At 39.1% G+C, this 23,579-nt stretch overlaps 1 protein-coding gene and 1 pseudogene across 1 annotated transcript in view; one reads left to right on the forward strand and one right to left on the reverse strand.

The window, feature by feature from the left end:
* Nucleotides 1-23,579, reverse strand: part of EXOC4 (exocyst complex component 4) — a 675,757-nt gene that overhangs the window by 314,394 nt on the left and 337,784 nt on the right. The gene's annotated exons all lie outside the window — the stretch shown is intronic.
* On the forward strand, nt 17,433-17,922 carry LOC115938489 (ATP synthase F(0) complex subunit C2, mitochondrial pseudogene; annotated as a pseudogene).

Genomic DNA, 23,579 nt, shown 5'->3' on the forward strand with positions numbered 1-23,579 from the left:
GGGGCAACCCATGGACAGAAAACTCAGTTTTATTGGGCCTTGATGAATGAACCAGACTAAAAAGGAAAAAAGTCTACAAATGAATGAGAGAAATACACCAACTCTTTAGTTATTAAATGAATAATGCTAATTTAAAAGGAGATGATTCCTATCACTTGTAAAGTTAATTTTCAAAAGTTCTTTTACCAGTTATTGACCTTGAGTTACACAGAAAAGGGCAATTTTACTGATTTCATTCTTTGGCATTAGCCACCTGAAAGGGTAAGAAAGAGTAGTGAACCTTACAGAAGTTCTAACAATTCCTCTTTGTCTGGGCCTCTTTTTCTTTTTTCTTTCTTTTTTTTTTTTACAGCTAAATCTGAATCTATGGGAAATATCAAATAGAATTACTTGCTATCAAACCTAAAAAAAAAACTTAAAATGAATTAAAAAATAATTTATTGTTTATTTATATCTGAGTCTGAGGAACACAGAGCCAGTGTGAAATATTGCCAAATGAAGAAATCTACTAATTTTAAAGAACATTTTCTGAAACTAATGTAAAAATACAAAAAAACAAAAAACCCTCCTTAATTACAGAAAAATACTCTAGAAGAAAGCTCCAATCAGGGGGTATTTTTATATTTCATGGCAGGAGACCAGATCTGTATTAAAAATCATTTTAAGTCTTCAAGTCTAACAGGCAAGGCCACATGTGAAAAATGCGTATTTCTATGGCGATCAGGGAGGATGTCTCTCACAGATCCTTCCAAAGCAATGCTCTCCTCTCTCAAAATTCTCTAAGTCCACATTTATAAATAGATTGTGTTCACACAAGAGCCTCTCCCATACACAGGTATTCCAGCTCTCTAACAAGCCCTTGCAACCACTTGCTCAATTCACTCTTTCCACCATATTGAAAGCCTCTTGAAGGTGGAGTCCCATGCCAACTTTTTCATGGCTCTGTCTCCAGCATTTAGCAGGGTTCTGCACACAGGAAGTACTCAATAAATATTTGCTGAATGAATCAATGAATGAATGGAATGCTTCAAGAAAAAGACTATTTCATAAGTATCAAGGCTAAGACGAACCTCTCTGAAGATAGTAGTCTAACACTGAGAACTTGCCTATAATATTTTTAGGAAAAAAAATTCTTCATTGGGATATGGTATGCCTTCTATTAACTCAAGGCAAAGCTAATTGCTTTACCTATAAATGGTGATCCCCATTTGAACAGAAATAATATGGCTATTTGACAGTAACTTTCTATGAAGAAACACACTTTCTAGAGTAAGACTAAGAGTTTCGACAAGAAGTAACCTGCCTAGTTTCATATGTCTATACCACAAATATCCCCTCTGCCCCAAATAAAATAATTAAAGGCTCTGGCACCCTGGTATCCTTCTCCTCCCTGCTCCAAATGCCCCTAATAGTGAAGAGAAGACAAACAAGCAATGTCTGGTGAAACAACACACAAAATGCAGAAGAAGGGACTATCTTTGAATTCATCACAGTTAATTAGGACAGAAGGTCCCTAAGCAGCAGCATAGGAATTAAGAGAAAAATAGAGAAGAAGAGCAGGAATAGGCCAAAGAAATTTTTAAGTCCCTAAATTCACTCCAAATATAGGGGCCTTTATGTTTAAGACTCTAAGTTATTCTTTTACTTTTAATCTTTAACCTGGGATCTCTCCCATTTGTTGAAATCCCAATATTACCTGCCCGCCCCCCCCGCCCCCCCCCGCCCATGCAATCACTGGAAAACATTAAAGATTTTCATGGCTACTTGAGGATCAGCAGAGAAAGGAATCACAGACCAGATCCATTTTTGTAGTCTACAGTCAGGTGAAGAAAGACCACTTCCAACGGGAAGCGTTCAGTGGTGGCAGCAAGAAATAAGAGGACAACGAGACCCCTGAAGTCTCCAAATAACTGGCCTGGCATTCCAAAGCCTAGCCTAGTACAAAGTTACCCACAGTTGCTATCCTCTGCCTTCTAGCTTTCCTCTATTTACACAACCCATCAATTACTGCTCTTCTGTGAAGATTATGATGATTTTGAGAAAAGATAAGGTAAACATGGAGAAAACACATTAATGGAATCAGGTTTATACAAAAAAAAAAAAAAAAAAAAGGAGTAGGTTGTGTTTGTTGATCTCCATTACATGGAAGAGAAAAATGTGGCCCAAAGATAGGATCTCTTTCTCAAACTCATACAGTGACAGAATAGAGGCTCAGTATTATTTATTCCTTTGTAGTCCGGTGGTATTTTTACATTATGACAGTGATTATGATATGAATGGGAAAGACAGCTAGAGTTGCATTCCGAAGATGAGGAACTTTAATCCTGGTCGAGCCTTGGACAAATCATTTCACCACTAAATCCTTTGTTTCCACTCTGTTAAAATGAGGGTGCTCACTAACTTACATAATTGTTTTCTAATGTGACACCGTATATGTGAATGTACAATAGACCGCGGAATATAAATATCCAAGGTGATCTATCCACCAGCATGCTTCCAGCGGCACCAGTAAGACGATCTATTTTCTCATACAACAGTTAAGTCCCAAAGGTGGCGAGGGCTGCAGGAACGGTAAAATCAAGGTTCTTGCTCCAGCTGTCTGTGATTCTCTTGGCTCTTCACTCCTCCACGGTCAGCTTGTCCTCAGGTTATTTTCCTTTTAAACTGCAAAGGAGAGAAAGCCTCTCTTCCAATTCTAGAATAAAAACCCTTCCTTTTAGTCTGATTGTGCCAGAAAATAATTTGGACTTCCATCTTCTTTAGTAGCTAAGCTCTCTTAAGAGCACCTAAATGAGCACAGTGTTAGAAGGATTCAAGGGCTAGTACAGCAGCACTGACTATTTGCAAGCAGAGCCCAGGCCAGCAGAATCTGCGTTCCTCAAAATGCAAGGGGTCTTATCAGTATCTAGTGGCGTCTATTTTCCCTATAAACATCCATGAATTGCTTAATACCATGTACTTCCTTGAGACACTCAAAAGTGATCACGTGTATCTTATCTGTGGGTTTCAGTTTATGCATCCTTCTTCAAAAATCCATGAAACTCCCTACTTTGAGTTTCACTAAATCCATTTCTCTCTCATTTCAGCCTGAACATTGCAATCCAGCTCCACAGGTAGCAAATTGAAATGTTTAGTGGCCCACTGCAGACAGATTGAATCTGAAAAGAATACGGCAATAAGAAAGAAGCAAGGCATCAATATCATATAGTAAAGCTCTGGCCAACGACAGTGATGATGTAGGTGAACGATTGAGCATTTGTTAAACTTCTCCCATTGTGAAAGTAACCTATTATTCTCCTGGTTGTGCAATGAAATGCCTCAGTCACCAAAAGAACAAGTCAGTAAAAAATGATATGGCTTATTTTCTACTGCTGTTGTTCTATGGGGATGGCATGGCATCCACTGGAGTCCACTTGACCAACAGCGTGCTTCATTTATCCCTGTCTGGCGTTCATTCTGTAGAATGTTTCATATGCTGGTGGTGACGCCTTTTCCCTTTTTTTTCTTTCTTCTTCTTCTTTGATTTTTGTTGTTGATCAAATTAAGCCTGACATAGTTGAATTTTAAGGCTAACATGACATGGTTACCTGATTTAGGATTACTTATAAAAAAGAAAATAAAAAGCATGTGGCAACAGCATCAAAGCAAAACAAAGAGAAGAGAAATGTGGAGCAGCTGCCTTGGAATATGCTTCTTTGTCTGACTGCACAGTAAAAACAGTTGAGGTTAGACAACAGGTCTCATATAGTAGCATTTCATAGCTGCAACTACCAATTTATATCCCAACTGGTTTCCACGTCCAAATCATCTGAGCACTGAGAAATCCCCACACACAACATGAGCCACGGCAGCTACACTGACCCAGGGCTGTGAGCAAGAGGGGAGACACAGGCGGGCACCTATGAGATCAGATGCAGAGGGGATGAGCATCCTCCCGAGGTCTACTCCAACCTGAGACAGGAGCCTCAACATTGCCTATGCGGTTTCTGCTGCGCTTCTTCCCAAGTGCTATATGGACTGAAAGCTATGTCCCCCTAAACGTCATGTTGAAGTCCCAATGTGATGGTATTTAGAGGTGGGGAGCTTAGGAAGTAATTAGGTCATGAAGGCAGAGCCCTCATGAATGAGATTAGTGCCATTAGGAGTCATGAAAGAGACGATCTCTCCGGACATGTGAAGATACAGCAAGAGAGGGGGTGCCTGCAAGTCAGGAAACAGGTCTTCACCAGACACAGACCTGCTGGCGCCTTGATTTTGGACTTCCAGCCTCCAGAACTGTGAGCTGTAAATTGCTGTTGTCTGCCACCCGGTCTGTGGTATTTTCGCTATAGCAGCTTCAACGGACTAAAATACCACACACTGTGTCCTCGATGCCTGATGGCTACTCCATGCATTGTTTAATTAAATTCACAAGGTCTTCCATGGCTGATACAAATTTGTCAACATTCCTAGGCAAAGTACTGGGAATCTAAAAGTAAATGTTCTTGTTCACCTGCCATCTGACGCTAAGAAAACAATGGTGACCAATTTAAGGGTAGCATGGTAAGACATTTGTAACAGTAACAACAATCATAGTCACAGTCCCTAATACCTGTAGCATTCACCATGGGCTAGGTACTGGTGTAAGTGCTTCATTCACGCAAATCCTATCAAGTGAGTTCTACTGCTATCCCCATTTTACAGATGAGGAAACAGAGACAGAGAGACCTAAGGCATCTGCCCAAGGTTTCACAGCAAGGAAGAGAGCGGCACCAAGGTAATCGAGACACAGAGCCACAGGCTCTTCACCACGACACTAGGATCTCACACCTCCCTGAAAAGGGAACAGAAAACCAATGATGGTAGTGATGACTCCATCACAGGAAATCTTAAAATACAATGCTAAGTTCGCCTAGCCAATGAAGAGATGTCATCCCCCAGCTACTAGTCTGGGATTTGGCCTAACGCATACTAAATATGATTATGCCCCCTCCCTTGGGCCAGATGTAATCAAAACCTTAATCCGATAAGAAATAAGAGGACGATACCACTTGGCAGGTGCCAACTCTAACCTGCCAGGGCAAAGCCCAGAGACAAGCTGCTGCTGATCATCAGTTTGCAAAAGGTTTCACTGTGGCTGATCAGGATTTGGGAAACTGTCTTGCCTCTTTTTTATCTTTTTTTTTTTTCTCCTCTTGATGTTACCTCCCTCATTCTATTCCTTCACAAAATCTATATTATTTCTCTAGCAGCCCCACCAAAGTCAACCTTGGCAGACAGTGCCTGATTATAATTGGCTGTCCTTTGCTATTACACAGACTACACTATTAAAGAGGCAATTGCTTATCAGAATCACATTCTGAAGATAGTGCCCATTAAGAATCTTCCTGTTGTTGCTGAGGGGAAGCAGTCATTTGTGCTACCAAATCAGACTAAACATATCACATGTAATTGCTTTTGAAGACATAGCTAAGCCCAATACTACAAAATGACTGCTTTGAAAAAAAGCAATTGAATGATGAGCAAACCTAGAGGTTCTAACATTATTAAACGCTGACATTTGGAGAAGTATTCTCATAAAGAGGGTGACCTGGGAGACCGTAGTGCAACTATGGGGTAAAGGGGGGTCAGACAGAACAAGGTTTAATTACTGTTCCTGGTGCTTACTGGCTGTGTAATATTGAGCAACTTACTGAGACTCTGTTTTTTCATCTTTAAATTGGAAATACGATAATGCCAGAGGTTGCCATAGGACTTTTGAGAGGATATCAAGTAAGTACCCAGCACAGTGCCTGGAATGAAATAGAAACTTCTGTCCCACCAGAATTTAAGTTCCATGATGGCAGACATTCTTGTCTTTGTTCCCCAGAACATAATAAATGCTCAGTAAGTATTTAATGAATAAATGAGTCAACACACTGGTGGCCTTTATCCTTGAAACGATGCCAATTAAAGTCAGATCCTCTTCTTCAGTGATGCAGAAATTCTTTTATCAGGACTCAGTAAGTTACCTATCCCTTCCAATCAATATGTCCCTACCTAGCGAACCAGAATATTTGTTCTTTTCCAAACTCAGTATCAACTCAATTAGAGCTTGTGATGATACATGCCTCAAACTCATTATTCATTTTAGTTTGCAAATCACTTATGAAGAATTCCTTTTCCTGTAATGACCACATATTCTACTTTTTCTGTCTTCTTTCCCTATAATTCTAATAAATCAGGAGATTCTGCTGCATTCTAATAGAAGAACTAAGGGGTCTTTAAGTCAGAAGCAGGATTTACCTTGGCAGACAGCTAGGTGGCCTTGTCCCCAAACTTCTCTGAGTTTTTATTAGGTTCTATCTTGAGGATTTCAAAAAAGCACTTTATAAATAATACGAACTATAAAGCACCATGCAAATTTCAAGTATCATTTTTATTATTCCATTATCTAAGTGATTGTCCACTGTCACTTAAGATAACCAGAATTTCAGAATTTCAAAATTTCAAGACCTTGTATCTGTCAGAAACAAAAATGTTAACATATTTTTCAGAAATAAGCATTTGAGAGTTGAGGAAAAAAACTACAGGTCTGTATAATCTACTTTGTTTTTTTAAAAAAGATTTCATTTATTTGCCAGAGAGAGAGAGAGAGAAAGAGAACACAAGTAGGGGGAGTGGCAGAAGGACAGGGAGAAGAAGAATCCCCGCTGAGCAGGGAGCCTGATGCAGGGCTGGATCCCACACTACCTGAGCCAAAGGCAGACACTTAACCAACTGAGACACCCAGGTGTCCCTTCTATAATCTACTTTAAAATAAAATAGGAAACTGTTAATCAAATTAATTGGTATTTCACTGTCAACTATTTTTCTGTATCTATTTAACAGTGGGTTTTTGTGTTTTTTTTTTTTTTGTCATTTTAACTAATCCCTGGTTGATTTCTATCATTTTACCAGTAAAAGCTTCAATGTAAATCCTTCAAGGCAACTGACAATTATATGCTAAATGAGTCTCTTGGCTTCAATTTTACGTTGGTTTTAAAAAAGACAAACATGTAGGTAAAGGCCAGTGAGTATATACACATACAATAGTGTAAGAACACACTTGAGATATGAAAGCAGTCCCTGTGTGATGGACTCAGTGTTTGTGTCCCTCCAGAATTCATATGATGAAGCTCTAACCTCCAGGGTAATGGTATTTGGAGGTGGGGGTCTTTGGGTGGTAATTAAGTTTAGATAAGGTCATGGGGGTAGAGCCTCCTGATGGAATTAGGGCTCTTTTAAGGAGAGGAAAAGATAGCAATGCTTCCTCTTTCCACCCTTTGAGGACAAAGCAAGGAGGTGGCCATCTAAGAACAGGGAACTCACCAGAACCTGAGTATGCTGGCACCACGGTGACCTTGGACTACCAGCCTGCACAAGGGTGAGAAATAAATTTGTTGCATAAGCAGCCCATTCTAGGGACTAGGACACCCCTTTCACATTCATATTAATTGGGCTTGAGCTATAGCAGGTGCAGAAACTTCCATTTGCAATCTCTTTTGAGAAGCAAATTGGTCAAGTAACTGCGCCTTCCCTCAGAGCAGCTCTGGGCCCTGCCCTCCACAATAGGAATGTTAATGAGAGCTTCCCATCTCTGCAGGCTGCCTGCAACTGGGAGGCAGGTAGGCTTTTCTTCCCCAACCTGAGAAGGAAATCAGCAAGGAATAGAAATTTCTGTGGTCCTTATCCCAGTTTTGAATTTGAAAAATGTGGCTTCTGTCAGCAAACAAAGAAAAATAATTCAGGCAGCTCTTTTGGCAGATAGTCTTTGTGTCCACATATATTTAGAAAGCTGTCTTTTCTTTCCTTTTTTTTTCCCCTTACCCTGTGGGTTTTTTTTTTTTTTTGAACTTTCTATAGTAAAGAAGCAGTGATTACTGGAGAAGCTGTTAAACGATCTCTGATTTCATCCTCACTTCACTATTCTCGAAATCCCCATCCTCCTTGCAGCTCACACTGGGTGTGCACACTGATGATAAACACCCAGGCCTGTGGGGTCCCAGACAGGAGCCACAAGCTACATGCAGCTGTTAAGCGTGTGGCTGGTCCAAACTGAGATGTGCTCGAAGGATAAAATACACACTGGATTTCTAAGATGTAGTATGAAAATCAGAATGTAAAATATGTTATCATTTTTATATTAATTACAAGTTGAAGTTGTGGAAAATTAATAACAGGAAATCTCATTTAGAAAGGAGGCCGGCAGGGGGTGCACTCATGCCCTATCATTCATCAATTGCAGACGCAACAGGAAGAGAAGCACCTTGGACAAAGACACTTCTTTATTATCTCAGGAGGAAGAAGAAAGGCTTTCCTTTGCCCTAGCAACAGCCTAGCCAATGAGAAACAGGCACAACTCAGCCAATGAAAAACAACTGTATTTGGAACTCTGTTTACTCCAATGGACTTTTTGTTTCTAACAGCCTTCCTGACTCCCCCATTTTCTCTATACCTCTCCTTTGTTGTCCAGAAGTGCCTGTGGTTTTCCCACAGCTGTCCCTGACTGCAATCCTCCGTTATTCCTAAACAAACCCATTTTTGCTGATAAAATAACTGCCAGTTTTATTTTTTAAGATGAAAAAAATGATATTTTGGATGTATTGGGTGAAATAGAATATACTATTAAATTTATTTCAACCTTTTCTTTATCTTTCCTTTTTTTTTTTTTTTTAATGTGACTCATGTGTCTTTGGGAGGGTGCTGATCTGTACACTTATTATAAGTCAACCAAAAGTTATGTCCAGTGTTGACTTAGGAGTTTGTATATGTGTATAAATGTAAATACAAATATACACATACGTGTCTATCACCATTGCAGTAGGCATTTGTAACCAATAAACCAAATTTGTAAATTCTTACAAAGGAGAAGGAAGGTACCATGCTGGAAACAGTTTAACTAGATGTGTTCATCGTAATAATTTAATAATATTGGGGCAAATGGAACTAATAAAATAAAAAGGTATACACATGTGTAATTTTTCACACACACAAACTTGCATGCCTACAGATACATGGTGGTCATACAGGTGACAATTCGAACTAGTTGGGAGGGAAGTCCATTCACACATTAGCAGAAAGGACAAGTGAATACTATACTTTTATCTTAAAAAAAGCTTTCATCGGGGCACCTGGGTGGCTCAGTCGTTAAGCGTCTGCTTCGGCTCAGGTCATGATCCCAGGGTCCTGGGATCGAGCCCCATATCGGGCTCCCTGCTCTGCGGGAAGCCTGCTTCTCTCTCTCCCATTCCCCCTGCTTGTGTTCCCTCTCTCGCTGTGTCTCTCTCTGTCAAATAAATAAATAAAATCTTTAAAAAAAAAAAAAAGCTTTCATCATTTCTAAAGTCCTATAAATGCAGCGGAACTTCCAGCTAAATGCTATCTAGTAGAAAATATAATACACAAATAAATCACATGTATAATTGGCATAGCAAAGCCCCGGTAGAAGCAAGGTCTTTAACAGAACCTAAAACAATTTGATTGTTAGCTTTTGATCTGGTTGATCTTGTTTAATTGTGTTAATATTCAATTTCATTAAAATCTTTAAGGTAATATGCAACTCAGCTCCAATTCAGATTATCCTATCACAGACTGTGAATTATGCAATCCTATTATATTCTGCACAGATCTTTTTGAGGGTGTTTAAGAGCTATTTGAATAGTGGAAAATTTCTGAAGTCTAGGACTACATTTGAACTCAGAAAATTTTTATTCAGAAAAATTCAACTTGGAAAATTATGACTTCCTAGGTGTTTTATAACCCTTTAGTGCAATACCACTTGCAAATTTAAGATACTATTTATTTTCATTGACATACATCTCCACATTTGTATTCTCAAATCTCCTGCTTATCTGGTCCTTTCTGTTTTTTCCACCAGGTAAGAATATGCTATAAGATAATTGCTATTCTTAACAAACATATGATAAAGTAAACATCCCAATAAGAGTCTTTCCACAATACTTGCCTATGGATGGAAGATATTTGCCTCAGAGCTGCTGCCACTGTTAAAAATATTCTACCTCAGGAAATGCCTTAAAAAAATGAAATGATGACATATCTTTATCTATTAAAGATTTTTTGGACCATTTAAAATCATTTAAACCTCAGTCTAATGAATGAAGAAGTTAATAAATTAGGTACTTTCATTTGATGTTACAAAAATATTTGCGTGTATATACATACACATAAATACATAGAAGTATATATAAAAATATATAGTAATATATAAAGCAGTTCTACTTAATTTTTGGGTCCTTAAATTTGCTCTAAGGTAATTTCAAAGGAAGATTTAAAAAAAAAAAACAAAAAAAACTGTGGAAGGCAAGGAAAAATAAAGTAAGACAAAAACAGAGAGGGAGGCAAACCATAAGACTCTTAACTATAGGAAACAAACTGAGGTTTGTTGGAGAGGTGGTGGGGGGGAATGGGGTAGTTGGATGCTCCATTAAGGAGCACAGTTGATGTAATGAGCACTCGGTATTATATGCAACTGATGAATCACTGAATTCTACCCCCCAAACTAATAATACACTATATGTTAATTATATTGAATTTAAATTAAAAAATAAAAAATAAAAACTTGAGGCAGGGGAAAAAAACTGGAGCTTTGGTAGCATTTTTTTATATTAAAAAAAATATTTAAGGGTATGCCTGGGTGGCTCAGTCAGTTAAGCATCTGCCTTCGGCTCAGGTCATGATCTCCAGGCCCTGGGATCCAGCCCCACGTGGGCTTCCTGCTCAGCAGGGAGTCTGCTTCTCCCTCTCCCTCTGCCCCTGCTCGTGCTCTCTCTCTTGCTCACTGTCAAATAAATAAAATCTTTAAAAATAAATAAATAAATGAATAAATATTTAAGTATTTTTATGGATAAAATTAAATTAAATGATCAAATCTGTAATGTTTAGTAAAAAAAAAAAATCAGTCCTTCTATGATACTTCTAACATGTCAACTAAAAAATCAGTTGCAAAGACATGTTTACTTTACTTTCTTCTACATTCCTAGCTTAGACTCCTAGAATTATAGTCTACTTCCTTTTAAGTAAATGGAGAGAGAGAGCTGTCCAAAGTCATCAAGCTAGAAAATGGTGGAGTCTCCAGTCCGGTGGTTATACTCCTTCCACACTAATTCACAGCTGGAGCTCCCCCTTCCTTTTTATTTTTTTTTTAAAGATTTTATTTATTTATTTGAGAGAGAGAGAATGAGAGAGAGCATGAGAGGGAGGAGCAGACTCCCTGCCGAGCAGGGAGCCCGATGCGGGACTCGATCCTGGGACTGCAGGATCATGTCCTGAGCCGAAGGCAGTCGCTTAACCAACTGAGCCACCCAGGCGCCTCCCCCTTCCTTTTTAAATTCAAATAGGCCTGCTATTGTCATTCTCAAATTCACAATTTTTATGTTGTGTGGATTCTTTTTTCCAGACTACATTTAATCAAATTAAGTTACTTAGTAAGTTACTTAGTTCCTTGAGGAAACTATAAAAACTCAATTGTCCTTTCTACTATCACGAATTCCACATAGTGATGGCAGTAATACTCCCTTATACTGATTATTCTGGACACTAATGGGTCCTTTCTCTTTACAACCAGTGCTATGGATTCTCTCCCCAAATCCACAATCTCTATTAGCTTGCAGAGGTTTCCTTCTGAAATTACAACTACTTCTAACTGCCCTCTTGTAATTAAACTTTAATTCATATTAAGGCTAGGATTTGAATTTGATCAAGTTAAATTTTCTGAAAACAGATACTATTAAGTTAGTATTTAATAGCAGAGAAGGGCTCTGGTTTTTTCCCTTTATTAACTAACAAATAAACTATAACAGAGAGTGGTCCCTGCAATGTTCCTTGGACCACACTGGATAACTAAATCTCCATATAAAAAACAATTACCAAGTCAACCTACTTCAGGCAACAAAATGTACATTGAGTAAAATAAATGAATGTGGATTGTCCAATGTTATTTGTTATAATACTATCTGACATATACCTCTGGACTAGGACCTATTAGCAAACCAACAGACTTACAGGCTCAAAATCATGGGACTCCAAGGTTGAGTATTTGACCATGTGTCTCCCCAGATATCCCCTTTATTAATGAATAAATGGAAACAATTTCCTGCACTTTTGGAATTTGTCAAAGCTCATAGAGTAAATCAGAGACAAATCCAGGAAAAGAGTCCACAACCAATATCTTTCAATTTCTTTTGTTCACAAAGTCAAGATGACTTTGATATAAAGAACTTGAATCAACATCATACAGAATTCATTTAGTACAGCTTCTCTAAATTGTATCTTCTGAAAAAAAAAGCTGTCTCTCCAGACAAGAGTAAATTTAAAGAGGGGGTTAACACATAACTTTGCAAAATACCGCCTGCTCTATCAATCTCTCTGGACTCTGTACTTCAGCACATCATAGTTCAGAAAAGTCCTGGAGTAAAAAAAACCTATTAAATTTTATTTAACCAAGGCTTTTTTTCCCCCCACTAAATGCTATTCTTTTCCCTTACTGGCCATGACTCCAGTTACATTTCCTGGGGCACTAGTGTCTTATGGAACATAGTTTGGCACATGCTGGTTTATTGAAAAGTATATAGGACTGAAAGACAAATGAACATAGTGTCAAACTAAATTTAAGGAACCTTCTATATGACTGTAGCAAGCTCTTTAGCTACTCTGGATCTCAGTTTTCCTAAAAATAATAGTCTTAATACAGATTTCACAATGAATAATGCAAAATCAATTGCTCTAGTACATTTTCCACTGCAATGGCAAATAATAAACTTTATTCATTAAGCCAAAATCAAACATTTAGAGAATGTGCAACGTTTTAGACTCTGCTGGAGCTCCTATAATGGTCCTTACATGAAGGAGCTCACAGTAGTACAGAAGACACACACTCAGATAAATCACTACAGGAAGTGATTCAGCCTATTCATTGATTAATCATAAAAAGAGCCAGGCTGACCAAACTCTACAGAAGAGTGGAACTGAGGGATGATCATCAATTTGCTCCAGGGGATAAGGTGAAGGGCACCCCAAAGACAAAGAAGAGTTTAAGAATATGAAACTTTCAACAGTCTAACTAAATGTAAATATATCCCTCTGTAAATACAGTTCATACTAGCCTCTTTAATGTGTGTTGTGATTTCACTCTTGCAAACATTTATATCATATCAGGGTGAATGCTGATACTAATTAATAGTAACAGTACTTTTCAAAAGCTACCTCAAGGTTAGTGCATAGTTTGATAAATAATATATGCATGGCATCAAACTGGTAAAGCATATGCCTACTCTTATTGACTAATTTATTATCAGGACCCTATTTATTTATTTATTTATTGGTAAAGATTTTATTTATTTGACAGAGAGTGAGAGAGCACGCACAAGCAGGGGGCAACGGCAGGGCAGGCAGAAGGAGAGGAAGAAGGCTCCCCGCTGAGCAGGGAGCCTGATGTGGGGCTCGATCCCAGAACCCTGGGATCATGACCGGAGCTGAAGGCAGATGCTTAACCGACTGAGCCACCCAGGTGCCCCAATCAGGACCCTATTTTTAATTTCCATATTATAGACACACGACACCATATAAATTTACCATCAGCTTCCAAACTTTAAAGTTCTATGCAAAATCTAAATACATGGGGGTGCCTGGGTGGCTCAGTCGTGAAGCGTCTGCCTTCGGCTCAGGTCATGATTCCGGGGTCCTGGGATCGAGTCCCGCATTGGGCTCCCTGCTCCTTGGGAGCCTGCTTCTCCCTCTCCCACTCCCCCTGCTTGTGTTCCCCTCTCTTGCTGTGTCTTTCTCTGTCAAATAAATAAAATCTTTAAAAAAAAAAAAAATCTAAATACATGGCCTCAAAAACCATCCAGAGTGAAAAATAATAGCCAACATACTTGACAGAAATAAAAAAAAACAAGACATGAGATCCTGGTATGGAGTAACATGCCCGCTATATGTTGGTAGCTGTTTCCAGTTTAAGAGGTATATAATCTACAGGGCTAAAAAATAAAGTTGTATAATATCCTCATGCATCTTCTTTAAGATTAATAGTCTCAACTCAAAAATGAAATCACTACTTTAAAACTATACACAATACAAAAACTTATATACAATACAAAAAGCCTAAGGCTTTTTTTCATGGAAAGGCATCGATACACAGAGCAGGGGGGTAGGGGGGAATAAAATCAAAGGCTACAAATATAAAATCAACTTAATCTTTTTTTCCTCATAGAGCATTCGAGCTTTTTTTTTTTTTATGAAGCATCAACTTATTTGTGTTTTCTTTGTTCTTAAAACTGAACACAAATGCAGTTAGCACAGCACGTTTTTAAAACAGCTGATTTCCATTTTATAGCACAGCTGGGTATATTAGGGGAATCGAAGGTGGGCTCCTGAGTTACAAAGCTCGGGGTTTCATCCATACTGTAGCACTAACTAGATGTGTGACCTTGTGTAAGATTTTTTATGTTTTATGGAAAAAAATGTTTTATGGAACAAAAATGTCTTACAGTAAAAAATGAGAATACTACTATTTACTTCCCAGAAGAACTGTAACAGTTAAATAAAATAATATTTGTTAAAGTGCCTTCCTCTTCCTTCAGCATTAAAATAAGCCATCATCTCTCCATTTTACTTCCAGTTTTCTTTTTTTTTTTTTTAAGATTTTATTATTTATTTGAGACAGTGCGTGTGCACACACGAGCGAGGAGAGGAGCAGAGGGAGAGGGACAGGCAGACTCCCCACCGAGCACAGAGCCTGACATGGGGCCCAATCTCAGGACCCTGAGATCATGACCTGAGCTGAAATCAAGAGTCAGAGTCTTAACTGACTGAGCCACCCAGGTGCCCCTTCCAGTTTGCTTCCCTGAATGAGAACAAAGATAAATAAAAGGGCTCCAGGGTGGCTCAGTCGGTTAAGCGCCTGCCTTCGGCTCAGGTCATGATCCCGGGGTTCATGGATAAAGCCCCACACCAGGCTCTCTGCTCAGTGGGGAGTCAGCTTCTCCCTCTGCCTCTGCCCCTCCTCCCTGCTTGTGTTTTCTCTCTCTTGCTCACTCTCTCTCAAATAAATAAATTAAAAAAAAAGACAATGACAAAAGATAAGGAAGAAGACTAACCAGTCTACCGTCTCTTTATCATTCTGTCCTAAGGGAACATTAGAACTATCACTGGGAGCTTTCAGATACTAGCATCCCAGGTCCCAGACTTTCACCTGTAGCATCTGAATGACAAGGGATGGGGCCCAGAAATGTGGCCTGTCCTTAATGTTCCCTAGGTAGTAATTCTCATGCAGCCAATTCCAGACCAGTGCTTAGAATAAATTTCCTAAAGCAGTAAACACACAAAGTTGGTGCTTCATAAATCTTTATTAAATGAATATATTGTGCATGACTGACTGACAGAGCCATTTGTGATACCATTTAAAAAGTAAAAAAGAATCTAGTAATAATGCCCTCGGTGGGCATGGGACACTGACAAGACTTCCTGCCTTCAGAGTTTAAAAAGGGAGGCTGACATGTAAACAAATAAATTAAAATAAAATTATGATAAATATAATAGAAACACAGTAAAAAGGAGAGGGGGATTAATGTGCTGTTCAAAAGCAGTTAATTTCAAGAACTTAGTACATTATGTCAATACAGTATCAACTACAACAACATTAAAAAACCCAAGAGATTATGAAGAAAAAAAGACCAAAATTTAAGGGGGACTATCAATTTGTTTTACATTTACATTGTCATGCTTTAAACGCTCTATGATCAGTACTATATTTTGTTTTTTAATGACTAAAGAAATAGTACAAATAATCTCTGAAATGTGGAGAACACACCAACCAGGTTTACATGTTAATCTTCATATAAGACAATATTATTTCAAGCAATCCTTACTACTGCCTCATTTGAGTACAATAAATGAAACTGGACAGTCCTCTGGCTTTTATTATAACAGGATTTGATGCACGCAAACATAGCTGTTCAGATAAGCATAATTCAGATAATTCTAGAATTGCACGTCAAACTTATAAAATGTGGAGACACTTAATGGACATCACGGATACTGATGACCAGAAAAGTTGCTGTCACTATCAGTTTAACTACTATCAACAAAGACTTAAGCTGTTAATGGGTTGGCTTTGACCCAGCCATTAGATAATATTGGAAAGACGCTCAACTCTTGAGGGTGAAATGTTGACTCTTGCTATCCACAAAGTCTACTTTCTTATCTAAAAACAAATAAAAAGAGAATATATCTTCAACTGTTTCTCTCCCAAATACTATTGAACCAGAGACAGGCAAGCTAGGTGTGATGAAGACGCAACTCTTATTTCTTCTGGTTGCAAGGACAGGTGAAAACAGTATTCAAATTCTTTTTTCTTTTTTTTTTTAAGATTTTATTTATTTATTTGAGAGGGAGAGAGGTAGCGAGAGAGAACTTGAGCTGGCGGTGGGGAGAGGGAGAAACAGATTCCTTGCTGAGCAGGGAGCCCAACGCAGGGGCTTGATCCCAGGACCCCAGGATCACGACCTGAGCTGAAGGCAGACTCTGAACAAACTGAGCCACCCAGGCGCCCCTCATATTCAAATTCTTGAAATAAGCCATGTGTTCTCACCTCTGAGCATTTAGAGTGGTTCTCAAAACTGAACAAGTATCAGGATCACCTGTAAGGATTTGCAAAAATGCAAATTGAGGAGCATGACCTTTAGTGTTTCTGATTCCACAGGTCTGGATGGGACTGAGAGTTTGCATTTCTAACAATTTCCCAGGGGATGAGATGGTACTGGGGCATCGGTCACCCTGTGAGAACCACTTACCTTTTCTTTTCAGCCTTGAATAACCCTACACTATCTGGCCACATCCACTGAAACTTTCCTTGGCAATAATCTCTTCTTTAAAGCCCTCCCTGAGACCCTATCTGTGCTTTCCTAGCCTGCTTCTCCCTTCTTCTAACACAAAAAAAACATTTCTTATAGCCCTTCTCTTTTAGGGGCTGCTCGGACTGAGTTCAGTATGGCTGTCTGGACAGGGACAGCCTTACACACATTTTTACTGATTTCAATGCACATGACCGTGAAGACAGCAAGCTCTGGTATCAGGCTGCCTGGGTTTGAAGCATGGCTCCGTGACTTCCTGACCATGTGATGAGGGTCATGTTACTTCAAGTCTTTGAACCTCAATTTCCCCCTCCAAAACAACAAAGATCTCAACAGGGCATACCACACAGGTTTGTTTGTGTAAAAATAGTGCATGTGAAGTGGTTAGCACGTTGTCTGACACGGGGCAAATGCTTAACAAATGTGACTCACTGACAATATTATTAAGATACATGGATTTCTAAGAAGAAAGGAATGATAAGTTGCTGCTGGAAAACCCTTGAAGAAAAGAGGATGTTTATAGCTTCCTTTTGCTCTTCCCGCACATCCCCCCCACCGTCCGCACGCCCCTCTCTGTCTTCTCTGCACTGGGAGCAGCTCTCCCACCACAGCCCCTCAGCCCCTGAACATGTCTGCCTGTGCCAAGTTCGTCTCCACCCTCTTCTTGGTCAGGAGCATGTCTCAGCTGTTGAGCCCATCACTGTCTGCAGTGGTCCCAAAACCACCAGAGACACTGGCAGATCAGAGCCTCAGCAGCTGGGCAGCCCCATGCCCCCTGACCTCACTCATTCCTAGAGGCAGTTTCCAAACCAGCGTCATTTCAAGGGACATCGACACAGCAGTCAAGTTCATTGGGACTGGGGCTGCCATGGTAGGGGCGGCTGGCTCTGGGGCTAGAACTGGGACTGATCTTGGGAGCCTCATCATTGGTGATGCCAGGAACCCCTCTCTGAAGCAATGGTTCTTCTCCTACACCATTCTGGGCTTTGCCCTCCCAGAGGCCATAAGGCTCTTTTGCCTGACGATGGCCTTTCTCATCCTCTTCGCCATGTGATAGAGCCATGTCCCCTTCCCACAGGTCTTCCTCCCATGTCTCATCTGCCCTGTATGTTCCTTTTCCTGGACCTCCCTACGCAGCCCAGGGAAAGTGGTTGGCTCAGGGTTTCACAGAGGGAAGATAAATAAATACTGTGTTAGTGAGAAGAAGAAGAAGAAGAAAAAAAAAAAAACACAGGATCTTTATAAAGTTTTGCTGTGAGATGAATTTTAAAAAGTGATTTTTTTCCTCTTCAAGAAAATTGGGAGTAAAAGTCTTTATTACTTCACAGCTCTCAGGATTGGACTGGTGTGTGAAGACTGGGCCACAGGATTACTCAGCGTCCCTGACTTTATTTATTTTTTTTAAAGATTTTTTTTATTTATTTGAGAGAGAGAGAATGAGAGACAGAGAGCATGAGAGGGAGGAGGGTCAGAGGGAGAAGCAGACTCCCTGCCGAGCAGGGAGCCCGATGCGGGACTCGATCCCGGGATTCCAGGATCATGACCTGAGCCGAAGGCAGTCGCTTAACCAACTGAGCCACCCAGGCGCCCAGCGTCCCTGACTTTATTGTGCTAGAGTCAAGAGATGGGATAGGAGCTGGGTGAACACTCAAGAAAGAAGCTTAAAATGGTCAGGGAAAGGATTTTCAGCATGGTCATGAATAGTCACTCCACTCTGAGAATTATTTACCAAGATATGGCTGGAAGCATGGGCTGTTTTATTTGGAGATCAAAACAGTTTCACGACTGGATTTCTTAACTATTTGACCTACAGCAATAAATGTGGGGATGAGAAGGACTGGGTTGCATATGGAAGAAACTATAAAGATGGATAGTAATAAACAGCAATATAACAAGAACAGTAATAAAGAGTATTATAACAAAAATATGTAAGGAAAGAGGGCATTCAACGATTTCAGACCGTACACAGAATATTGCAAATGTCTGCCTGGTAGAGGAGATACCATTATTTAATTCCAAAAGAACTGGCACCCTTTGGTTTCTCAAGTACTCAGAGTGTAATATAAATGTCAAAACTTTCACCCAGGAACCAATGAATCATCATCTCCTGACAAAGAAAAATGGGCCTGGACCAGGGGGCTATGTCTTCCGAAATGTTTAAAATGACAGACAAGCTAAATTACGTTTGAAGGTTTTATTTTTCTAAGGCAGACAAATGACATTTTTACTAATACTGAAAGATAATTTACTTGTTTAAAAAAATATATTAAGGCCATGTTCTTCTAGTTCCAGAGCTTCCCATACCACTTACAACAGAGAATACTAATGACTAATAAAATTGGGCACCATTTCTTTCCTTATCCATCCCAAAGGAGCAATAATCATCACTATACTGTCATTTCAAATGTAAAGTAAAATCACTAATCCACTGGGACTCTTAAGTAGAAAGCTGCAAGGTATTGTTTTATGGCTGCCACTTTTTTCAAGACGTATTTTCATCTTGTGGAAGACTTCATTCTAGTTAATTAAAGGCTGTGTTGATCAAAGGAAAAATGCATGTAGATATATACCCCATATAATGCCTATTCTATATATTGTGTGCCTAGATACAGAATTCTATTTTCAGCTGGTTTCCCAAAGAGGCCAGCTCTTTCAGAGTTAATCATGCTAATAAAATTTACTACCTTCTTCTTGGCTTTGGTGAAGATCCCTATAAAATTACACAATGACCTCAGGACATTTCTATTTGCATTATGGGGTGTCTCCATCATGATTCTAACTCTGAGTTCAATGGCATGTAAAGTGATGCTAAATAGTTCTACTCTAGACCAACTATTTTAAGGGTGCTTCAAGGCAAATATGTCCGCTAAGCCTACTTTAAAAAATAAATTTTACATATCTCTGTACACATAACACACAGTTTCCTAGATTCATACACTAGTATGTTAAGATTTAATACAAATATTTATGTTAAATAAATACCCTTATCCAAAGGTTGTTTTTCTTTAAGTCACATTTCCTGGCAACTGATTAATAACCAGGTAAGCTAAAATAATAATGAACAATTGACTGAATTTATTTTAAGGCTAGACTGAAGAATTTAACTAGCTTGGAGAAAAGTTACTACTTGTATTAATAACCAAGTCATGAGGTGTGGGGAACAAAGGTGTTAAGAGGCACTAGAGAGGGGCAAATGCCATCATAGTAATTTACACTCAAAATACATGAAACAATAAGGATACTAGAGAAAGCCAAACATTAAACTTAGTACCATTAACTTAGTACCAAACATTAAACTTAGTACCATTCTTTGCCTACAAATTTATCAAAACTGTGGTAGCTGGTTAAGTCTCAGTTTGTGCTAGCTGGTTAGATGGAAATCACTGCTGACTGTATATAGCTGGGCGTAAAGAGAAAATCAAGTAACTACCACTATCACTGAGTACACCTATTCCACACATGGTCCCTGTTGGTGGGGTCAGCCCAGAGACCTTGTTCTACAGCATGATGACATCCTACACCAAGCTGTAGCTAAGTGGACCAAGGGTAGGCATCTCACCCAATGGCAGCCAACTGAAAGGCTGGCTAGAAGATCAGATTTTTACTCCTAGAAAGCTAAAAATTAAAATGAGGCAAAGGAAAAAGCAAATGAAGCATCATGATGTGTAAGCCCAATTTTTAAAAGAACCCAAACTACGAGAACATAAAACTATAAGGAGGGCAAAGCTAGCATGCAAGTTAGCTGAGTCATTTACTGGAAGATAAGTATTTGTGGGCAAGTTATCATTCACATTCTTTTTTCTCCTGCTCAGCTTTGTAATGTTTACTACCATTCCTGTGATTCTCTTGCATTTTTTTAGAACTCCCAAGTACATCACATACATGCCATAACACTTGCAACAATCTGAATGAGTCTCTATTTGCAAAGAAAAGATCCAACTAAAGACTGAGCAAAAGTTTTGCCAAGGGATTTGAAAATCACATTAAATCTCCAAGTAAGCTGTCATCTCCATAACCCATTTTTCTCCATTTGACCAAAGTGCCATCAGAGAGAAGAATAAAAATGGCCCATAATGGCCTCACAACCACCATTCTTAACAATTTAATAATCAGAAACTACTTCATTTCCCACCTGTCTTTCCCTGGTCTCTCCTCCCTACCCCTCACACCCTTCAAGGACTTCATTTATGGTTGACAAATCACAGTGATTGCCAGGTGTTTAAGAAACGAAAAATAGTCATCTTCATCAAAATAGAGCATGGTATTTGTTATTATAGATATTCAGAAGTGCAGAAGATTTTTAAGAATATAAAGAATTTCCACTGGTTTCATTAATGATATAAAAGTTCAAATTCTACCTTGTTCGTTATCAAACAACATATCCCATTCATAAACAGTTCCCAGACTTCAGCCATAAAGTTCTGTATCTCCTATTTTACTTCCTCCTCTCCACCCATTTCATTAACCTCCCCCCGCCGCTTGCCAAGGTTCAAAAATCTCCCAGTCAGGTAGAAGTGATTTCATGCCAGACCTGCTTTGATCTTTCTCCTATGTGTTTTAACTATTCACTTAACCCAAGAGGTAAATAGGATTCACTTAACCTCTATCCTCCAAATCTTTTCAGACTAAGTATGTATTTCCTTCAAGATGTCACACAGTTCCGATTCATTGAATCTTCTTATTCCTGTTCAAAACTGGATTATAAAATACTCACACAAGTACAAAGACTAATGAGCACCCATGCAGCTGCTACCTGGTTAAGGAAAAAACAAAACAAAACAAAACACTGGAGTGCAGTCCTCTCCAGTCATACTCTTTTGTCACTATACTGACTTTAATGCTTTTCATTCTGAACTAGGTGCCTTTATCTTATATACATGTATGGACTACTAAAGAATACACAGAGATACAGGTACATTTTGTCATGTTTTTAAACTTTATATAAATGTCATCATACTATATTCTTCTTCAAACATGAAATTGATTCATGTTGAGGTACGCGGTTCCTGTTCAATTATTTTTTACTGCTGGATAGTCTGGGTAGCTTTTCATTGTTGTAACAGATCACAATGTATTTTTTTTTTATTATTTATTTATTTATTTTTAAAGATTTATTTATTTGACAGAGAGACACGACAAGAGAGGGAACACAAGCAGGGGGAGCGGGAGAGGGAGAAGCAGGCTTCCCGCTGAGCAGGGAGCCCGATGCGGGGCTCCATCCCAGGACCCCGAGATCATGACCTGAGCCAAAGGCAGATGCTTAACAACTGAGCCACCCAGGCGCCCCCACAATGTATTTTTTAATCCTACTCTGGATTAACAGAACATTTCCAGTTTTTAACTACACTTAGCAATGTGGGTTGAACTTCATTGCTAAGTAATCTTTTTTTCCTCTCTGTTTGCTTTTAATGTATTAGCTTTGACTTTGGTGTTCTATAGTTGTATTTTGCTGCGTTAAGGTATGGGTCTCTTTTATCTTTCCTGCTTGGAATTCATTATGCTTCTGGGATGCAAGGATTCATGCCATATTTATCAATTCTAGAAATTTCTCAATTTCTACATCCTTTGATATTACCTCTTTCCCATTCTATTACCTTCTTTTGGAACTTTGTTTATATGTTTGTTGGAACTTCTTGTCTTACCTATTCCATTTACCTACTGCTGCATAAAAAAATCACTCCAAAACTTAGTAACAACTGCCACTCTGTGGGTCAAGAATTCTTTTTTTTTTTTAAGGTTATTTATTTATTTCAGAGAAAGAGAGAATGAGCAGGAGGAGCAGAGGGAGAGGGAGAGAGAATCTCAAGCAGACTCCGAGCTGAGCGTGGAGCCAGACATGGGACTTAATCTCATGACCCTGAGGATCATGACCCGAGCCAAAACCAAGAGGTGGACATTTAACTGCGCTACCCAGGCATCCCTGTGAGTCAAGAATTCTAATAGGGCAGAGCCTGGATGGACTCTGTTTGTTCCATGATGTCTGAGACCTCAAACGGCAACACTCAAAGTGACTAGGAGTGACCTGAAGAACTGGGACTGGACTCTCTGTCTTGTTTGATATTTCTCAAAACACTGTAGCCTTGGGTAACTGGATTTCTTTAATGTCAATGCAGGGTTCCAAGAACAATCATTCCAGCAAAAAAGATAGAAGCTATATAGCCTCTTATGACTTAGCCTCAAAAATTACATAATATTTACACCACACTCTTGGTTCAGTCACAAATCTGCCCAGTTTCAAGGGCATGGACTCCATGTCAAGACAGGAGGAGCATCAAAGAACTGGTGGTCCTTTGTACAAGAGCCACTCCTCTTTCATACTTTCTAAATTTTTTGTCTTTATACATTGCCTTTTAATTATTTCTTCAGATTTGTTTAGTAGTTTACTAATTCTCTTGTGTGCCTAATCTGGTATCTAAACCATGAACTACATTCTTAATGCAACAATTAAAATTTTCACTCCTGGAAGTCTTTTTGATTCTTTATCAAGACCGCCTAGACTTTTTTTTTTTTTAATTCTTATGTTAATCCCCATACATTACATCATTAGTTTTAGATGAAGTGTTCCATGATTCATTGTTTGTGCATAACACCCAGTGCTCCATGCAGAATGTGCCCTCCTCAATACCCACCACCAGGCTAACCCATCCTCCCACTCCCCTCCCCTCTAGAACCCTCAGTTTGTTTTTCAGAGTCCATCGTCTCTCATGGTTC

Source organism: Leptonychotes weddellii, chromosome 12, assembly GCF_054177405.1.
Source record: "Leptonychotes weddellii isolate Sample4059 chromosome 12, ASM5417740v2, whole genome shotgun sequence".
Classification (NCBI taxonomy): Eukaryota; Metazoa; Chordata; class Mammalia; order Carnivora; family Phocidae; genus Leptonychotes; species Leptonychotes weddellii.